The sequence below is a fragment of the Halyomorpha halys genome, unplaced genomic scaffold (genome assembly GCF_000696795.3).
Source record: "Halyomorpha halys isolate HHAL.00 unplaced genomic scaffold, Hhal_1.1 Scaffold23.1, whole genome shotgun sequence".
In the NCBI taxonomy this organism is placed as follows: Eukaryota; Metazoa; Arthropoda; class Insecta; order Hemiptera; family Pentatomidae; genus Halyomorpha; species Halyomorpha halys.
In genome coordinates this window covers 279,024-295,373 of record NW_027116062.1, presented here as the reverse complement: position 1 = coordinate 295,373, position 16,350 = coordinate 279,024, and the positions used below count along the sequence as shown (strand labels likewise).

The 16,350-nt window shown below is 32.1% G+C and overlaps 1 protein-coding gene and 1 long non-coding RNA gene across 2 annotated transcripts in view; both read left to right on the top strand.

Moving 5' to 3' along the window:
• The window catches only part of CngA (Cyclic nucleotide-gated ion channel subunit A), a 609,564-nt gene that overhangs the window by 382,869 nt on the left and 210,345 nt on the right, over positions 1-16,350 (top strand). The gene's annotated exons all lie outside the window — the stretch shown is intronic.
• LOC136797159 (uncharacterized) overlaps positions 13,805-16,350 on the top strand; it is a 6,410-nt gene continuing 3,864 nt past the window's right edge. The window contains exon 1 of the long non-coding RNA XR_010845004.1: positions 13,805-14,149. This is a non-coding gene — a long non-coding RNA (uncharacterized lncRNA). The remainder of the gene's footprint in view (positions 14,150-16,350) is intronic.

Genomic DNA, 16,350 nt, shown 5'->3' with positions numbered 1-16,350 from the left:
AGTTAGTTAAAAGAAATACTTCAATGAATAAAAAAGTTAAACGAAATAATTTAATAAATAAATGAGTTAAGGGAATATATAAATTAAAACACAAATCGACAGGTCCAAAAAAAAAACTTAAGCTTCCCACTTACACTTGAACCGTAAGCATACCTTATTAAAGAAAGTTAATCACATTGATTTTATCTTCAACTCTAGCAGGTTATTTAATCAAATATCTTCTTAAAAGTCATTCGCACTCTCAAAACTTTTAGATAAAGACTCAGAGGAAAAGAAGAGATAACGCCAAAGTTCCTGTGCGGCGAAAGAGTTCACTTGAGATCGTTATTCAACACTACGATATCTAAGAAATGAGCCCAACCAAATGCCAATGCACACCCGGAATCTTTTTGTGAGCCCCCAAAGAAGTACACACTTCGTTAAAAGTTTTAGTTCGTTTCCAATTGTAAACGCTCTCGAGGCCATTAGAATATCCTATTACGGCTCAATTAACAGGACTATATTGTATAAGTGAGGAAGCAGTATTTGGAAATTGATTAACATTGATCATTAGGGGGGCTTTCATTAAAGGTTCAGGGGCCCAGCTGTATATCAAGCTAATGTTTCACTTTATGTCGTCTTCACTTGAACATTTGAAATTGAAATTGGATTAATTAATGAAACTTTTCCATGTTACAAATAAAATATAACTATTAGCACATTTCTCTTGAATCGTAAAGGCAATAAAGAAAACTATTATCCCAGAAAATATTTTAATTTATACTAAACCTTTTCTACTTTCTAGAAGTAAGTGTAATAGTTTATTTCTGATAATCTTTTTCAATGAAGATATTATTAGAACTCATTAATTGCGATCCAAGTGTTAATATAAATTATGAGGACTGCACGATGAAGGAGATAAGATTAATAAAATGAAGCATCTAATCCTTGACAATACAATATAAAGGGTATGTCAAACAGGTTAGAATCTTACGTAGTGGTGGTTAATAAAATTCTTACTATGTGAAATTTATATTAATAAAGAATAATATTTTAATTTTTAAATTTCATCTTCCTAATTAAAATTTTATTCTTTATTAGGTGGGTAGAACGGATGTATATGATGATTGAAGTTCTCTGTGACATTTATCTTCCTTGTTTTTCATCATCTTCTTACTCCCTCTGCTTAGTGCCGATGTAAATTTACTTAGTCATAATGAAATTCTTTTTAATTTAAAGAAAATTATCCACTCTTGACTCTTAGCTTGCACACTCTCCACTTAGCTGTGTGTTAGCTCACTCCCGCAACTTTGTTTTCTTGAGTTTTAGGTCAGCTGACTTCTGGTTAGCAGATGTGCCCCTAGATAGCGGCAGCTTCCTTCTCATAATGTGATGATTATTAAATAATGATCTTGAATTAAATTTCTTTCATAAATAGTATATAATAACATACCCATTATTTTATTTATTTATTTAAAATACTTTTTATTTATTGATAGATATAACAATCTGCCACATAGTTGTGGGCAATAGATAATAGTGATGGATGATCTCATACATACTAAAATAAAATAAACTAAATAAATGAATGAATGAAAAAAACTCTTAAAATATATACAAACAGAAGAATAAACAAAATGAACATAATCAAACTATGTGTATGAAAGAAAAAACATAAAATAACATAATGATAAAATAATATAATCTATAGTCACGTTTAAACTCTAATATACAATATTTACACAATCGACCTGAGGAACCTCTATCCCCCCCTCGCCGCATCACTGGTAGTGAGCCAGTGGAGGCTGAGCAAGTGCGCTAAAGCCGCAACATTATTGTTTAAATAAATAATTTAATTTTTATCCATATTAGTCTCAACACATTTTCTTTTCTTTACAAATCCGACGTTTCGGCCAATTTGGCCATCTTCAGGGACAATCTACCACAAAACAGCTTTTATTACATGTCTGATTATCAACAATTCAAAATACTTAACAATATTATTTATAATTTATCTTACCTTAATATATTTTTTTAACTAACTGATTTAAAACATAACTTCATGCAGGCTATTCTGCCCAGGTGAAAACAACCATTTCTATGAAACATTAAAACATTAGGTAAACATATTTTTTGTTAATAAGTATATCCTACATCATTTCTAATTACCTAATTAGTCAAATTTCACATTAAAACAGGCATTCAAAAGGAAAATAATTGAATCCATTTACATATCTGAAAATATTAGTTATAAAGTGAATTTCAAAACAGATACAAGAAATTTGAACCAACACTATGCAGAGATATTAAGTAAAATTAATTTATGAAAAATAAGGAATAAATTAAATGTAGATAATTATAATTAGCCTTCATGGGAATTTTACTAATGAAATAAAGAGGAAAATTAAAAAAAGTATAGTTATAATAAATAATTTTAATGCTTAAACTGAGTGGAGGAAGGTTATTGTGATAAAGTCTTAACAAATAAGTGACTGTGATAATTGAATTTTAATTTCTGGTTTTAAAGTGAAAACTGAATAATTAGGTAATTAGACATAATGTAGGATATAAATTATTTATTTAAACAATATTAACCAGTCTCAAGAAAGTATCTAAGATTATAAATACCCATTATTGTTCCTAAAATTAATCGATTCATGTTTAATCAACCAATGACAAAAATGCTGACAAAATTTATTGAATTACTGTCTTGAAAATACAAGGTATTCATTAATTTTATAATAACAAAGGTTTAGTGAACATGGAAGTTTGATGCCGATACAACCAAACGTCCGATACATACATCTTCTCAGTGACGCATTTCCAAACCCTATTCTACTAAATCAGTCTTAGCGCAATTCTCCCATCTATGTTTCGGTCTCCCTGTCGGTTCAGAGTATAGCATTTTAGGAATCCGTTCCTTAATTCCCACAGCTTTATAAGCCCATCTTATTCGTCAGTTGATATCCGACGATAACCTAAATATTATTTACAAGGTGCAGTTCTCTTCACCGTTATGTAGCCTCCTAAATTATCCCGTTAATTCATTCTTTATCGGTTTGAATATTTCACGTAATAATTTATTTTAAAAAACCTTAAGGCACTGTTCTTTCCTTAGTGTAAAAGGCCACCTCTCGCATTCGTAAAGAACAGTGGAATAGATAATAGTTTTCTAAATTCTAACTTTTACGTTTCTGGACCAATGGCGCGAGCTAAGCGATTTCGAAATAGAAAACTAACAAGAATTTCTCACCTTTAACCTCACTATTCTTTCCTCATCAATTTCTTTTTCTGTTAGTTACTGTCAAATTTAAGTCATCTGATTTTTACCATTGTTTTTTTGAATTTATATAAAGTCGGGGTCGGGGGTCTCATTTTCTGATGCCCCCCTTTCCGCGGATACCGGAAGGCTCCGAAGACGCTGCGACTGCAATGCCGCCCCAGCCTATGCACTATGCAAGCTAGGACCTGGCCTACCCCTACCATCACGCCAGGGTCCAGGACACGCTGTCCAGCCACGGAGGTACGAAGACGTCTTTTTCAGACACCACGGCGAGGATACATGGTTTTCACCATTTCGCCCACAGCACACCAAGACGAGGAAAGCGGCTAGGATACGTCACCGCGGCGGCGAAGACGTCACTCAGATAAGCCAATAGAATATATGAGACCCCAATGCTCTATTGTTACACTATTATAGATAAATAATTCTGAACTAACTCACATTAATCATTATTGCCCCTACAGTGAACTAACTAATTGAATAAAACGAAAATATATGCATGTTGTTATGAGTAGAAAGTGTCTCACAATCTTCAGCCCCCCTTTTCCACACTATTAATTTATATAATCGCAAAATTACACTCGGGACACCTGCAGTATAGCACGAGCAGGTCCCGATGTAAACAGTTACCTTAGAACCTAAAAACTTAAACCTATCTCTCTGTTCCAATGTATTTTCTCCTATATCTATATCGCCGAAATCACTCCCGTTTCTATAGGTAACTATATATTTTGTTTTGCCCCTATTTATTTCAAGACCTATAACCTTTCTAGGGTAGATCAATGTAGTTGTATTTATTTTATAATTTTCTATCAAGAACATATTATTAAAATTAAAATTTTATTATTAAAATTTCGCCTTTAATTTTTTTCGAAAAACTCACAAATTGAAAAAAGTTCAACGTGATATTACTAATCTATTTCAGCTTACCAACAGTTTTAGTTATGCTGAATTTGGATAACATTGTAAAGAGTTAAATATTTGTTCGTAAATGTGGAGCATTAGCTAAAAAAGTATCCTTCAAAACTCAAACCCAATAAATTTTAAATTTTTTATTCATATGAAGATTCGTATTTAAGGGTTACTTTAATAAAACGGGGAGGATGACCTTTATTTGAGTTATGATCTCGATTGTGTGATTGTGATAGGTCGTACATCGACCAACCTACTTGATATAATTGTCGGCTAGAGAAGTCAGATATGTAAGGCTACCATGGAGGGTGGAAGTGGAGGGTTTTGTGATTTCTTATACTCAATTAATACAATTAATAATATTTGTTCCTGATTTACACACATAAAAGAAATCAGTTGGTATATAATAATCATTAAATACATGTTCAGTAAACTGGAATACAGTAGCCCAAATTACGTAGGTATGAAGAAGTCCGTGCGACCAAAGATCTACAAGGTCTGCAGAGCCAACCGAAAAAAAAAATCCAGCAAAAGCGGTATGTGATAAAAAAAAGAATCTCTAAAGCTATGTAAAATACTTTCTTTCTCGGCTCCTAGAACGCATTGGTGTTATGTATTGACATTTCGACAATCCTGGGTATTATTAAGGTGTTTCGTCATCTGCCCCTATACCTGGTCAGGGTATCCTTCTGCAAAGCTTTTAGCGTCCGGGGATATGAAAACATCTGTATTAAGTGTTTCACATTACCAGAGGCCCCTGAGAAAATTAGATTGGCTAACCTTTAAGTGTCAAAACACAAAATGACAGGTTGTGACGAGGGACCAGAATCAAATTAACCAGGTGCAGGCCCTTCCTAGACATGTCAAACTTTTTTTTACACATCCTCGGCTCTGAGGAGGGGGGACGCCTGCCTCGGGAGTCTTCGGTCATCGCTGACCAATGAGAGAAGAGATTCCAAAATAAGGTAACGTCCTAAAAAGGGAAGTGGGAGAAAAAGAATAGGGTAACAAGGCCAGGAAAAAGAGGCATTGCAGGACCATACGGGGACGAGAGAGGACCACACTCAACAGGAAGGTTTAGACGGGTGAGGACCACAGTCAGGAGGCAGGCTTAGAAGATGCACTTCGACCAGACGAGGTCCTGAGAAGGGCCACGAGACCTGGACATCCCTTATGAACGACACCTACGGCACTACATCCCACGTCATCAGCAGCTATAAGTATAAAATTAACTAATAAGTAATAATGTAATAATCTTTATTTTATGGCAAACTTTATTTGAATCATTTTAATCATAACAACAAATTGTAAATAAATACTTAGTTTTTTTTATGTAGTTATATACTATTATATAACCTAATATACCACTATTTATTATACTATTTAATTAATAGTAACAACATTTTATAAATATAAAGGTATTTAATTGGTAAACTGGTAAGCACACAAATAGCCTTTGGAAATGAATCTAATCATAATAATAGTTTTTTAGGACTCAATATATAATTAATTAATTAACTTATTTTTGGATAATTGCCTTCAGCGATTATCCTGGTATCCCGATTAAATCTCCATAGCATACATAGCAGGTATGACCCCTCGGATATGTGTCTAATATCACCAAACAAAGTTTTATTGAAATCGGTGATCCCACTTCCGGATGTGGTAAATATCACCAATTAACGACATGCTGATTGTGTCCATAAGTGGTGGTTTGTCTCTAATTGACTTCTTTTCAGATTTTTTATATGAGCTGTGCTGCATTTTGTCGGTATATAAGTGATATTGTTTCCAGTCAAGACGACGCTGAAACTGGCAAAACGTCGACTGACCAGTGAGTAGTTTGTCAGTATTTCAGATACTTTTCCAATCTAAAAATTATACAATCTGAAAGATAAATAAGTTAATATACAAGTATAAATTCGAATGGGGTATTTTTATAGTTACTCAAGAAAATCACTAAAATAGGTTTACTGGTTTACGTTATGATAGGATGGCGTGAAACATGAATACTCTGTTTGGTATTCTAATCTTACTACAATCTGATTCGGTAGAGCCAGACTTCATTTGTTTACTTAGCCCTTATTCTTGGATAAACTAGGTAAAGTTGAATATTAGTTTAGAGTGTGGAACAATTTTTGAATAGAAGAAAATTGGAAAGGAACCTAAGGAATAAAATATTAATGTAATAAAATTATGATTATACGCTTGGAATGGGGTGGCCCTCTTCATCATTCTGCGTTACAGTTCGTCACAACTCCTATTGTACCGTTCCCCTGGAGGGTTCATTTTTAAGGGTTCTTGATCATGACGGGCTCCTGATTTTCTTAAGGTATATTTCTCGTCGTTATTTAAGAATATTCGGATCCGTCGCAAAATCGGAGTCACCGAAAGGAAGTTTTATTTTGATAAATCTTACTGTACAATTAATGCTAGCACACATTAAGATATTTCTGCATTTAATGACTAGAAATACAAAATGAAGCAAAATTCGAATTTGCATGACACATTAATTCTTTGTTTCTTGAAATGTTAAGTATCAATTATTTTTATATCCTTTCTATTATACTACATTACTTTTTATTACAGAATGTTTATTTTTTTTATTTACTTTTATTTTGGGATCCAGCATTTTTTTTTTGCTAGAATTCTTTTCTAAATGATCATGAATGACGTACTCGTTCCTGGAAGATCTGATATTAGTTCTTGATCTGGGACTAAGGTACACCAAACGAAAAAAATATAAATCTTTTCGTACCAGGTGCTGGTGATTAAGTCAAATCCAGAACTTAGCATGTATCTATTATGTCTTCTGGAAAACTGGACATCCCCACTGGATGCACTACTCCACCATCCTAAAGAAATATTTATTGTAGGCCCATTCTTTTTTCACACGAATTGGTTTTAATCCATCGCCGTAAATAGTGAAAAAACGACATATTTTCGGCCATAGGTCTGTGCCACGAATATCTCTTTAACGGATCGATTAAATTGTTTTTTTATTTGTTTAGATAATTTCGACCTCCGATGCTAAAGTATCAAATCATCCACACTCTGTACTTAAATTGGATGTTATGAAGTGTAGCACCAAATGTACTATTTTGATGTAACTTGTTTAAAAGCCTTACTATTTTTTTATGTTGAACTAAATAAAAATTATAAAATTTATTAAAAAAGTTGTTAAAATTTATTCGTTGCTTTATTTATTGCTTATTCGTTTTAGTGAGTTATTAAATTGTTTTAATATGAACTTTTTTTATTAATTTCTTGTTTAACAATATTTATATCTGGTTTAGCGGCTAATTGTGGGTATGGCTTGAAGAGGATTATTGCTTTATCTACATTAAGTCAGCTTGGTTTGATAATAAGAATTTTGTTTATAGGGTATTATACTATTTCTTATCGTCATATATTATCTCATGGTTTTTTCAAGGCTCGAAAAGTATTTACATCTTCGTATTAACTGTATATTAATTTCGTTTGATAGTTAACGAATACAATAGAATGAACAGTTCTGTTACCAGGGTAAACAGGGTGTTTACCCATATTGAATAATTTTTAGCAAGAATACGAATTTTATACAGGACGCCGAATGAGACTACTTAGCACCACTATGGCTTGTTAAAAAAAAATATGTAATAGAAAGATAGTAAAATCAAGGGAGTAAGTAAAATAAAATTAGCTTCTGGAGGTTTGTTATGATTTGTTGAAATAGACTGTCAGAGATTTGTTTGATTTTTTGCTCAATATTCGCTAAGCTCCTTTGTATTTGAGCGTTGATTATTTGATTTATATCTAATTTATAAAAAACTTCATTTGGACTAAAAAAAAAAAATAATGAAGTCAATAGAGAGATGCTTTTCAAAATAATGCACTTGTAAGAAAATGGTAAAAGAAATGTAGAAACGGCATAATATTAAAAAAAAAAAATGAGAAATAAGGAGTGGCATAAGTATTTACAACCAAAACATCTATGAAAATCGGGAAGAATAAGGTTGGATGGTTTGGTGGATTTTTTACGAGTAGGAATGTGACCCGTAGCTGAAAATCTATCCGCTTGAAATTTAGGTCAATACATCAGAAAAATAATCTTTACTTATTTATGTCTATTACTATCCCATCGTCAAACCATCTCATGATGAATCTAGGATAAAAAAATTTGTTGGAAACTTTAAAATATCACTAAATTTCTAGGAAGCATAAACTTGTAGATATAAGTTGTAGAAAACAATATTTGTAAACCTAGAAATTCTAATAATATATTCAAGTATTTTTTTTTTAAATATTACCGTTACAACTTTGACTGTATAGAAGATACGTGTAGGCCTTTGATCGGACCAATATTGTATTGCATGAAAGATTGATTTTTATTGAGTGGGTGTAGCTGACGTTCTCTTGCCTAATGACTAATTGATTGTTATCTATCTATGCTTAGCCACTGGTATCTGATATCAGGAAGCCATTAACTTGTTTACTTCCAGTCGGCAGGAGAATTTCTCTGGTCAAAACTGCTGGAATGTCTTTGGTAGCAAGCTACCTTTCGTAACAGATAATTTTGAGAAGTAAAAGCGCGAATTCATTAAGGAATGAGAAAAACGCATAACTGATTTTATTAAACTTTAATATATTTACAAAAAAAATTTTTTAGTAAAAAGAAAACATTTTATATCCTTTTGAAGTGTAATCTCAAACTACTAATTACCATTTTTCAAAGAAATTACAAATTTTCACCTCGATTTTTCGGATGATTTTTTTTTCCTCCAGTGACTATTTTTCATATAATCGTTCATAACTCCTCTTCATTTTATCTGAGTTCTACGTTAACAGAACCGTTAGAAAGCTGAGTTTCTGCTCTTTCAGCCGACATCGACAAAGGTTATATTTGAAAGGGGCGAAATATGGGTCTCAAATAGGGAAAAAATTCACACATTTTATTTTATATCTCCGGTTCTAATTTGTTTAATTAGACCCGGTTCGTGTCCATAGGTGCAGCTTATAGAGGCATATAACACTGCTGTTTGGTGTAGATCCGTCAGATAGTATTGAAGGTAATTCTGTTTTTAAAAAGGAATCAAAGGCGATGTAGGGTAAACATTTTGGGCTAAAAATGTTATTTTTCGATTCTTGTCGAAAATTCGTATTTGAGGGTTTCTTGAGCTACTAAAAAGGAAATTAAACATTGTTTTACTCCACTCCAAATGACCCTTCCACCTAAAGCATTCCATCTTTCAGAAATGGCCAACATCATTCAGAAGTTACCTTCCTGCAAATCCCCAGAATTACATCCCATATTCTAAAACATCTTCCTCGAAAATCTGTTCTATTCTCACCTCATTCTATCCTCACCTACATCTACAATGGTGTACTCAGATTCACATATTTTCCTGACCCATGGAAATTATCCATAATCAAAATGATTCCCAAACCTTAAAAGCCGCTACAATACCCATTCTCCTACCGTCCTATCTCTCTGTTACCTATCATGGGTAAAATCCTTGAGAAAGTCATATTAAAACGCCTGTACCGTATCCGTAAAAACCTACCTTCTACATACTTCCTCATTATCCGTTCTTATCTCTCCGATAGATTATTTCAAGTAAATCACAACAGCGCTTATTCATCCCTATTCCGTCAATCTGCTGGCGTACCTCAGGGTAGTATCCTAGGCCCTATCCTGTATACAGTTTTTACAGCTGACATCCTAACCCAACCCATCCTCACACTATTCTCACCACGTATGCCGATGACACATGTTTATTGTCAGTGAACAATGATCCTTACATTGTATCCCAAACCTTCCAATAGACATAACCACCCTTTAAAAATGGTGCCAAAACTGAGGGATTAAAATAAATTCTACTAAATCACATTTACCCTTCGTCGTAAGCCCCTGACATACTTCTTGGCCCTCAGTATCCTTTAATAATACCCCACTTATTGCTGTCGAACAGATCCCTTACTTAGGACTACATCTGGACAAACGAATGACATTGAATCCTCACATAAGGCAAAAAAGACAGGAGACTACTCGTCGATTCCGACTATTACAGCATTTACTAGACCAATGGTCTAAACTGTCAATCCATTACAAAAGACTGATCTACATGACCATTATAAGGCCTATCTGGACATACGGAGTTGAGCTTTGGGGTTCCACTAAACCATCAAATTCCTCCTGAATCCATTCCTTACAGACATATTATATACATGAGAATATAATATATAGTCAAATTGCTTTAAATAGTAAGAAAAAATCACCTAAATCGGACCTCTATTAATGATAATACAGAACTACAATTAAAAGCTACTGATTTCCACCCCTAAAAAGTCTTTTACAACACTCATACTTCAATTTGTCTCAATAGTGTCAATGTAGTACTAAAATAATTTGATAGTGTTAACACAGTGAACAGGTTTATTTTCTTTTTGAGAATGAGAAAAAAATAATTATGATTCTCTTAAGGGTTTCTTGAGGTGCATAAAGTGATTTCATGGCATACATTGGTTCAATTTATGTTATCAAATCGTAATAATAAAGTATACGTAAATGTTTAATTTTAACTATATTCAATAATTTATATCAAACCACAATCGATAGATCATTAAATCTATATTCATCAAATATAGTAAAGCACTGCCAGGTCAGCTAGAGCAAACTGCTAAATTTTTTTTTTCAAGAAAATTAAAATTTAGAAATTGTTTACTTCGATTTATTTCGAAGATTTTTTTACTTTCGGTGACAATTGGTCATAACTCCTTTGCATTTTATCAAAATACTACGTTAATAGAACTGTTGGAAAGCTAAATATCTGGTCTTTAAACTTTTCAATTCAATATATTGGTTCAATTTTTGTTACCAAATCATAATAATAAAGTATGCGTACATGTTTCATTTAACTAAATACAACAATATAAATCAAACTATCAATTGTGTACGTTAAATCAATATACATCCTCAAATATAGGAAGAATTTGAATCAGCTAGTTTATTGATAAATTATTACATTTTTAATGATTAAGCATACGTTTCACTACGGCTTAATATGATTGAAATCATATACACATTTCATTAAAAAAAAATTTTTCACTGAACAATTTTGATGATAGAACTAGGTCGAAATATCTACTTTGACAATACAGAAGTTGTGAGCCACGAGGAATTCGATTCCTCCATTAACACCTAAAATTCCCACTACTCCGGTAGGCATTTGATCCCTTCCTTTTCCACTTTGGAAGGGTAATGCTATCGGGCAAAGTTGGGAGTGAGTTCTCCAACTCTTTATCAGCAACTTTTAGGAGAACCTGCTGAAGGAATTCAGACCTGCCAGACCGTGGAAAAATGTTATTTCACAGCCTAACTTTTTCAACTTTGAGGATTTTTCCCTTATTACCCCATTCTAGAAGCCCCTGAATAGGACTAATTTTAGTTCTCTAGCATACAACAGAATATTATAATGATTAAAAGCCTTCTATAGATTAAAACAGAACTTGAAATTTTTTTATAGAGTCAAAATGTTAAAGATGGGATAGTTATTTCATTGTGTAGATTATTAAAATTACATATGTGTTAAAGAAAAAAATATACAAATATATATCATTAGTTTATAGAACACTAAGACAAAGACGATTTCAACAAATCAAGTATTTTCAGATTTTTGTTTGTTTATTTTTCACTAGAATAGCCGTTGAAATGAATTAGTTTTACAATTTAAATCACTAATAGGAATGTAGTAGGTTCTGAAAAATGCAAACACACCGTAGGTTTTCCACCCATAGGCAACTTTCCAGGCCGGATTAATTATAAAAATTTTGGAGAGGGTTAAGCTCATTAAGTACTACAAACTCCTAGGTCGGGTACGAATCTGGCTGTGACATATGATTATTTAATATTTGACATAAAATATAACTACATAAAAACTATAATGGACTCTGATTATTGCTATCTTTACAAAGCCCAATGTATACTATATAAAATCATTACAAAGTCAGTGTAATAACTACCAGAACTCTAAACAAATTTCAAACATTTAGAGGATAGAGGCCAACTTCACAGAGGTGACATCTTTTATCATTTTGTTCTAAAACCATATTGCAGATACTAATAGAATTTTGGACGAGTTTCGAATGTTTTAAAGATTTAATTTAAAGAAGCCTAAAATGTCAATAAGACAGGTACAAATTTGAGTTTTTTTTCCATCAGTTATTTAATTAAATTTGGTGCTTCATGTTGCCTTCAGTTTAATTATGAAATCGAATGGAAGTAATGGGAATTTTATATCTGAAGGGACGAAAACGCATCTGTCTTTCACAAAAATATCCGTGAAAATAAAACTTCTTTCTCATTTCAATGCCTGGAGAATGGGTCAGAAATTTGTTTTTAACTTATCATAAAATACTTGTTTCATATTTAAAATTTTTTAACATTTAAATGTTGGTATCCATTGGTGTTAAAAACACCTTAAGTTAAATAATATCTAATTAGATCAACTAAGGTTTTTTTTTTAATGACATGAAAATAAAATTATTATAAATAAGGGACAACGAAATATTTTTGCCGATAAATTAAATGTATCCCTATTCAAATGTTGTAATTATTTTTAAAATTTCCTACCATTCACACAGAAAAAAAATTACTTCGTGACTAAAAGGGGAAAAAAAGAACTTTAAAAATTTTAACATTTCATCAATCATAAATCCTCGATAGCAAACATAAAAATGTACATTTATATCATAAATTACATGCTATTTTGAAAGATTCGCTCTAATTTCTCCTTTATTTATAATAATTAATTTAATATTGGTAGAATAATTATCATCAATAAATAATCCAATCTTCAGAAATATTTACTATTATTTAGATAACTTATACCTTGCATAAGGCGCTTATGATTGATATGTGTTAAGCAGGATAATAATATATGCTTTTATTCAATGGTGTACATAATTTTTTTTATTTGTGTTTATAAATTTCTTAATTGTTATATTGGGAGGTCTTTATTTTTTTATGATTGATTTTTTTATAAATTTAGCTTGAGTACAGAAGTAATTATTAAATCCACCGAGAAGTCACTGTCAATATTCCTAAATAAAAATATTTATAGATTTTTTTCAATTTAAAAAAATTAGTCATTCTATCATAGATCTGATTACTTCCGTATACAAAAAAGTGACCATCCTCTTTTTATGAACTGATATGACGAAGAAAGTGTCCAGTGCATCGCCGTCACGGTAGTCTCTCGAAGTTACAGTTCAGACATTTATCCTTCTTATTTCTTTTTATATTAGGAGGTCTGTATTTTTATGATTAATTTGTTATAAATTTAGCTTGCTCAGTTTATTATTTATTTTTTGTAATTTTTGCATATAATAACCACTACGTCGAATTTTAGTACCTGTATTTCTTTGAGGGCTATACCCGAAGATAAATAATAAAAATAAAAATATGTAGCTGGCAGTTACAATACAGGTTTAGAATATTAAAAAATATTTTTTTTTAATATGTTTTGATACAATTCATAATAAACTGTCTTTCTCAAATCATAGTTATATTTTCATGAATAATAAAGTTTTTAAATCAATCGTTGTTCCCTCGGCAATTATTACAGTAATTATTTTTAGTCATATGTTTATTTAATGTATTTTTTATTATGAAATCGAATCTAGCTGATTAGTTATGAAATATGTTTATTGAGGAAATATTGATAGGGTGTATTGACTTTTAGCTGAAAACTTGTGTTCATGCTGTACTGAAGGATAAATAAACATAGATCCTACCCAATTATATTTACCCGGAATGAAAAAAGCACTTTACAGCAGACTGACTTGTTCTCTATGCCACCAAGAACTAACGTTTCGACGATCCATGGATATAGTGAACCACATTAAAGAGAAGCATAGCTACATTAACATTGCTGTAATGCCAAAATTGGACGAAAAAATAATTATGCAAGGAGACAAAAGGGATTCACGATATGGGTGAGACTTTATCTTATAATTTCGAATGAACTAATACTCTTTTTAGCGTTTAAGTTATATGTTTCAGCTATCGATATTGTTTGATGGATGTTGCTGGTTTATAAATATCCTTTCGCGTCATTCACAGAATGGACCTTATATATACTAATTTTTGGTTCATATTTATAGTTTCCGAGCTAGAAATTTTTTTTAAATTGTAGTATAAAGCCGTGTATAAAATAAGTAATTATTAAATCCGCCAAGAGGTGATTGTCAATATTCCTAACTAAAAAAATTATAGTTTTTTTTTCTTTCAAAAATTAGTCATTCTATCGTAGATCAGAATACTTCCGTATACACAAAAGTTATCATCCTCTATTTATGAACTGATATGGCGAAGAAAGTGACAGTACCTTGTAAGGAAGTACTATTACTAGACCAACGGTTGCGCAAGGAGGTGATTTGGTCAGAATCACGCTTGACCGCCAGATGTATGATATTTCATAATTTTGCTTAGTGAAAATTTGATAACATATTTTTTGGAGAGGAATCCAGTTACTTTTAACAACTATAACCGAACAACAAGCTAATTCATTGCAACGATTTCGTTTATTTCATTTGCAATCAGAAAAACCATTTTGACCTTTATATCTATTTATTATTATTAAAAAAAAAATAAATCTGAACAGTGAGGGGTGCAGTACATTATAAGGAAGTACTATTACTAGATCAACAGTTGTGCAAGGAGGTGTTTGTTTAGAATCACGCTCGGCCGCCAGATTTTTACCCAATTAAGGGTACTCATTTGGTTTATGAGAGGGCTTCATACCTCAGGAGGGCTCCAGAATTCATAGGGTTGACTCTCGGCTACATCGTGCCTTACCACAGTGCTACAACGCTCCCCAACCAAATCTTCAGCTTCTTTAAAATTGAATAGTCAATTAAACAAACAAACTCACTGCAGTTACCAATTGGTACTCAGTTGCAACCAGTTTTACATACTATTGGCTTGTAATTTAATTTGTTAACTAGTGACTACAAGTTAGAAGAAGTATTTGATTACTCACTTCCTAGTAATTGTTACTTACTCGATTAAGTAATTACTTAACTGCCACTTAGTAGTTATAAATGGAATTGGGAAAAGTAGTTAACCTTTCCACAGCTGGGAAATTATTTAACTTTGCGCATAGAGACTTAGCTTTTAGAGAATTAATAAATCGATTGAAAAACTATTGAATTAATCTTCATTTTACTTGTTATTAACAGCGCCTATTTGAACTTTATAACTCCAAAGCTACATTTAAATTCATAGAACAATAAAATCATTTTTTTATGGTGCCATTTCAAGTTTAAAAGTATAAAGTACGGCCTCGTTTGTACGAAAAGATAAACAAAAATATTATTGAATATTCTTATTCGAACTAAGTTTTTTAAAATTATCTTTATTAGAATTTACAACTGCACATAATTATCAATTCAGTAAATTTTATGTATGTTATTTTGAAGTGATACAGGCGTGTAGAGAAACTAACCATTGGTAGCACTCTAATGAAATTTTTACATTAGCAGGTCTCATGGCCATTTTCTTTTCAGGCGCCTCGGAAAATTGTCAGGAATGGAAGAGGAAGCAAGGTTAGAACTATTCGGTTTGGATGGTTAGGGAATTTATAATGGTAGGAATGATAGTTCGAGCTAGGTTACATATGGAACATTGAAAGCTTTATGTATGATTTTATTTGTGACAAAGTAAGGAGTATTGAGGATTTTACGAAAGATTTTGGATTTTAAGGATTGGATTCAAGAGGAATTCGAAGGTTTAGTAGAGCCCCAAAGCTCAACTTCGTATGTCTAGATTGGCTGAAATATGCTATATTTCAAAGTCAGAAGGACTTTGTTTCCAAGTATTAGAGCACTCATGGAAGTTTCAAATTTTGGTTTAAGTCGCTAGTGTTTCTTTACTTGTCTCACTATGCGTCGCATAGCCTCAACTAGCTATCATAGAACGGCCCCGTGTACTCCAGCGGTTGCAAGAGCTCGACACCCCCAGTAATCTATACTCCCTCGTAGGTGGTTACCTCAATAAGAGGAGTGTCAGGATCAGGAGTAACTACTACGAGGTCGAGAGAAGAAAGAGGATGTCCGCAGGGTTCGGTCCTAGGACCAGCTCTGTGGAAGCTAGTATTTGATGAGTTGCTGGGGGAACTAGAAGACAAGGGGTTCCT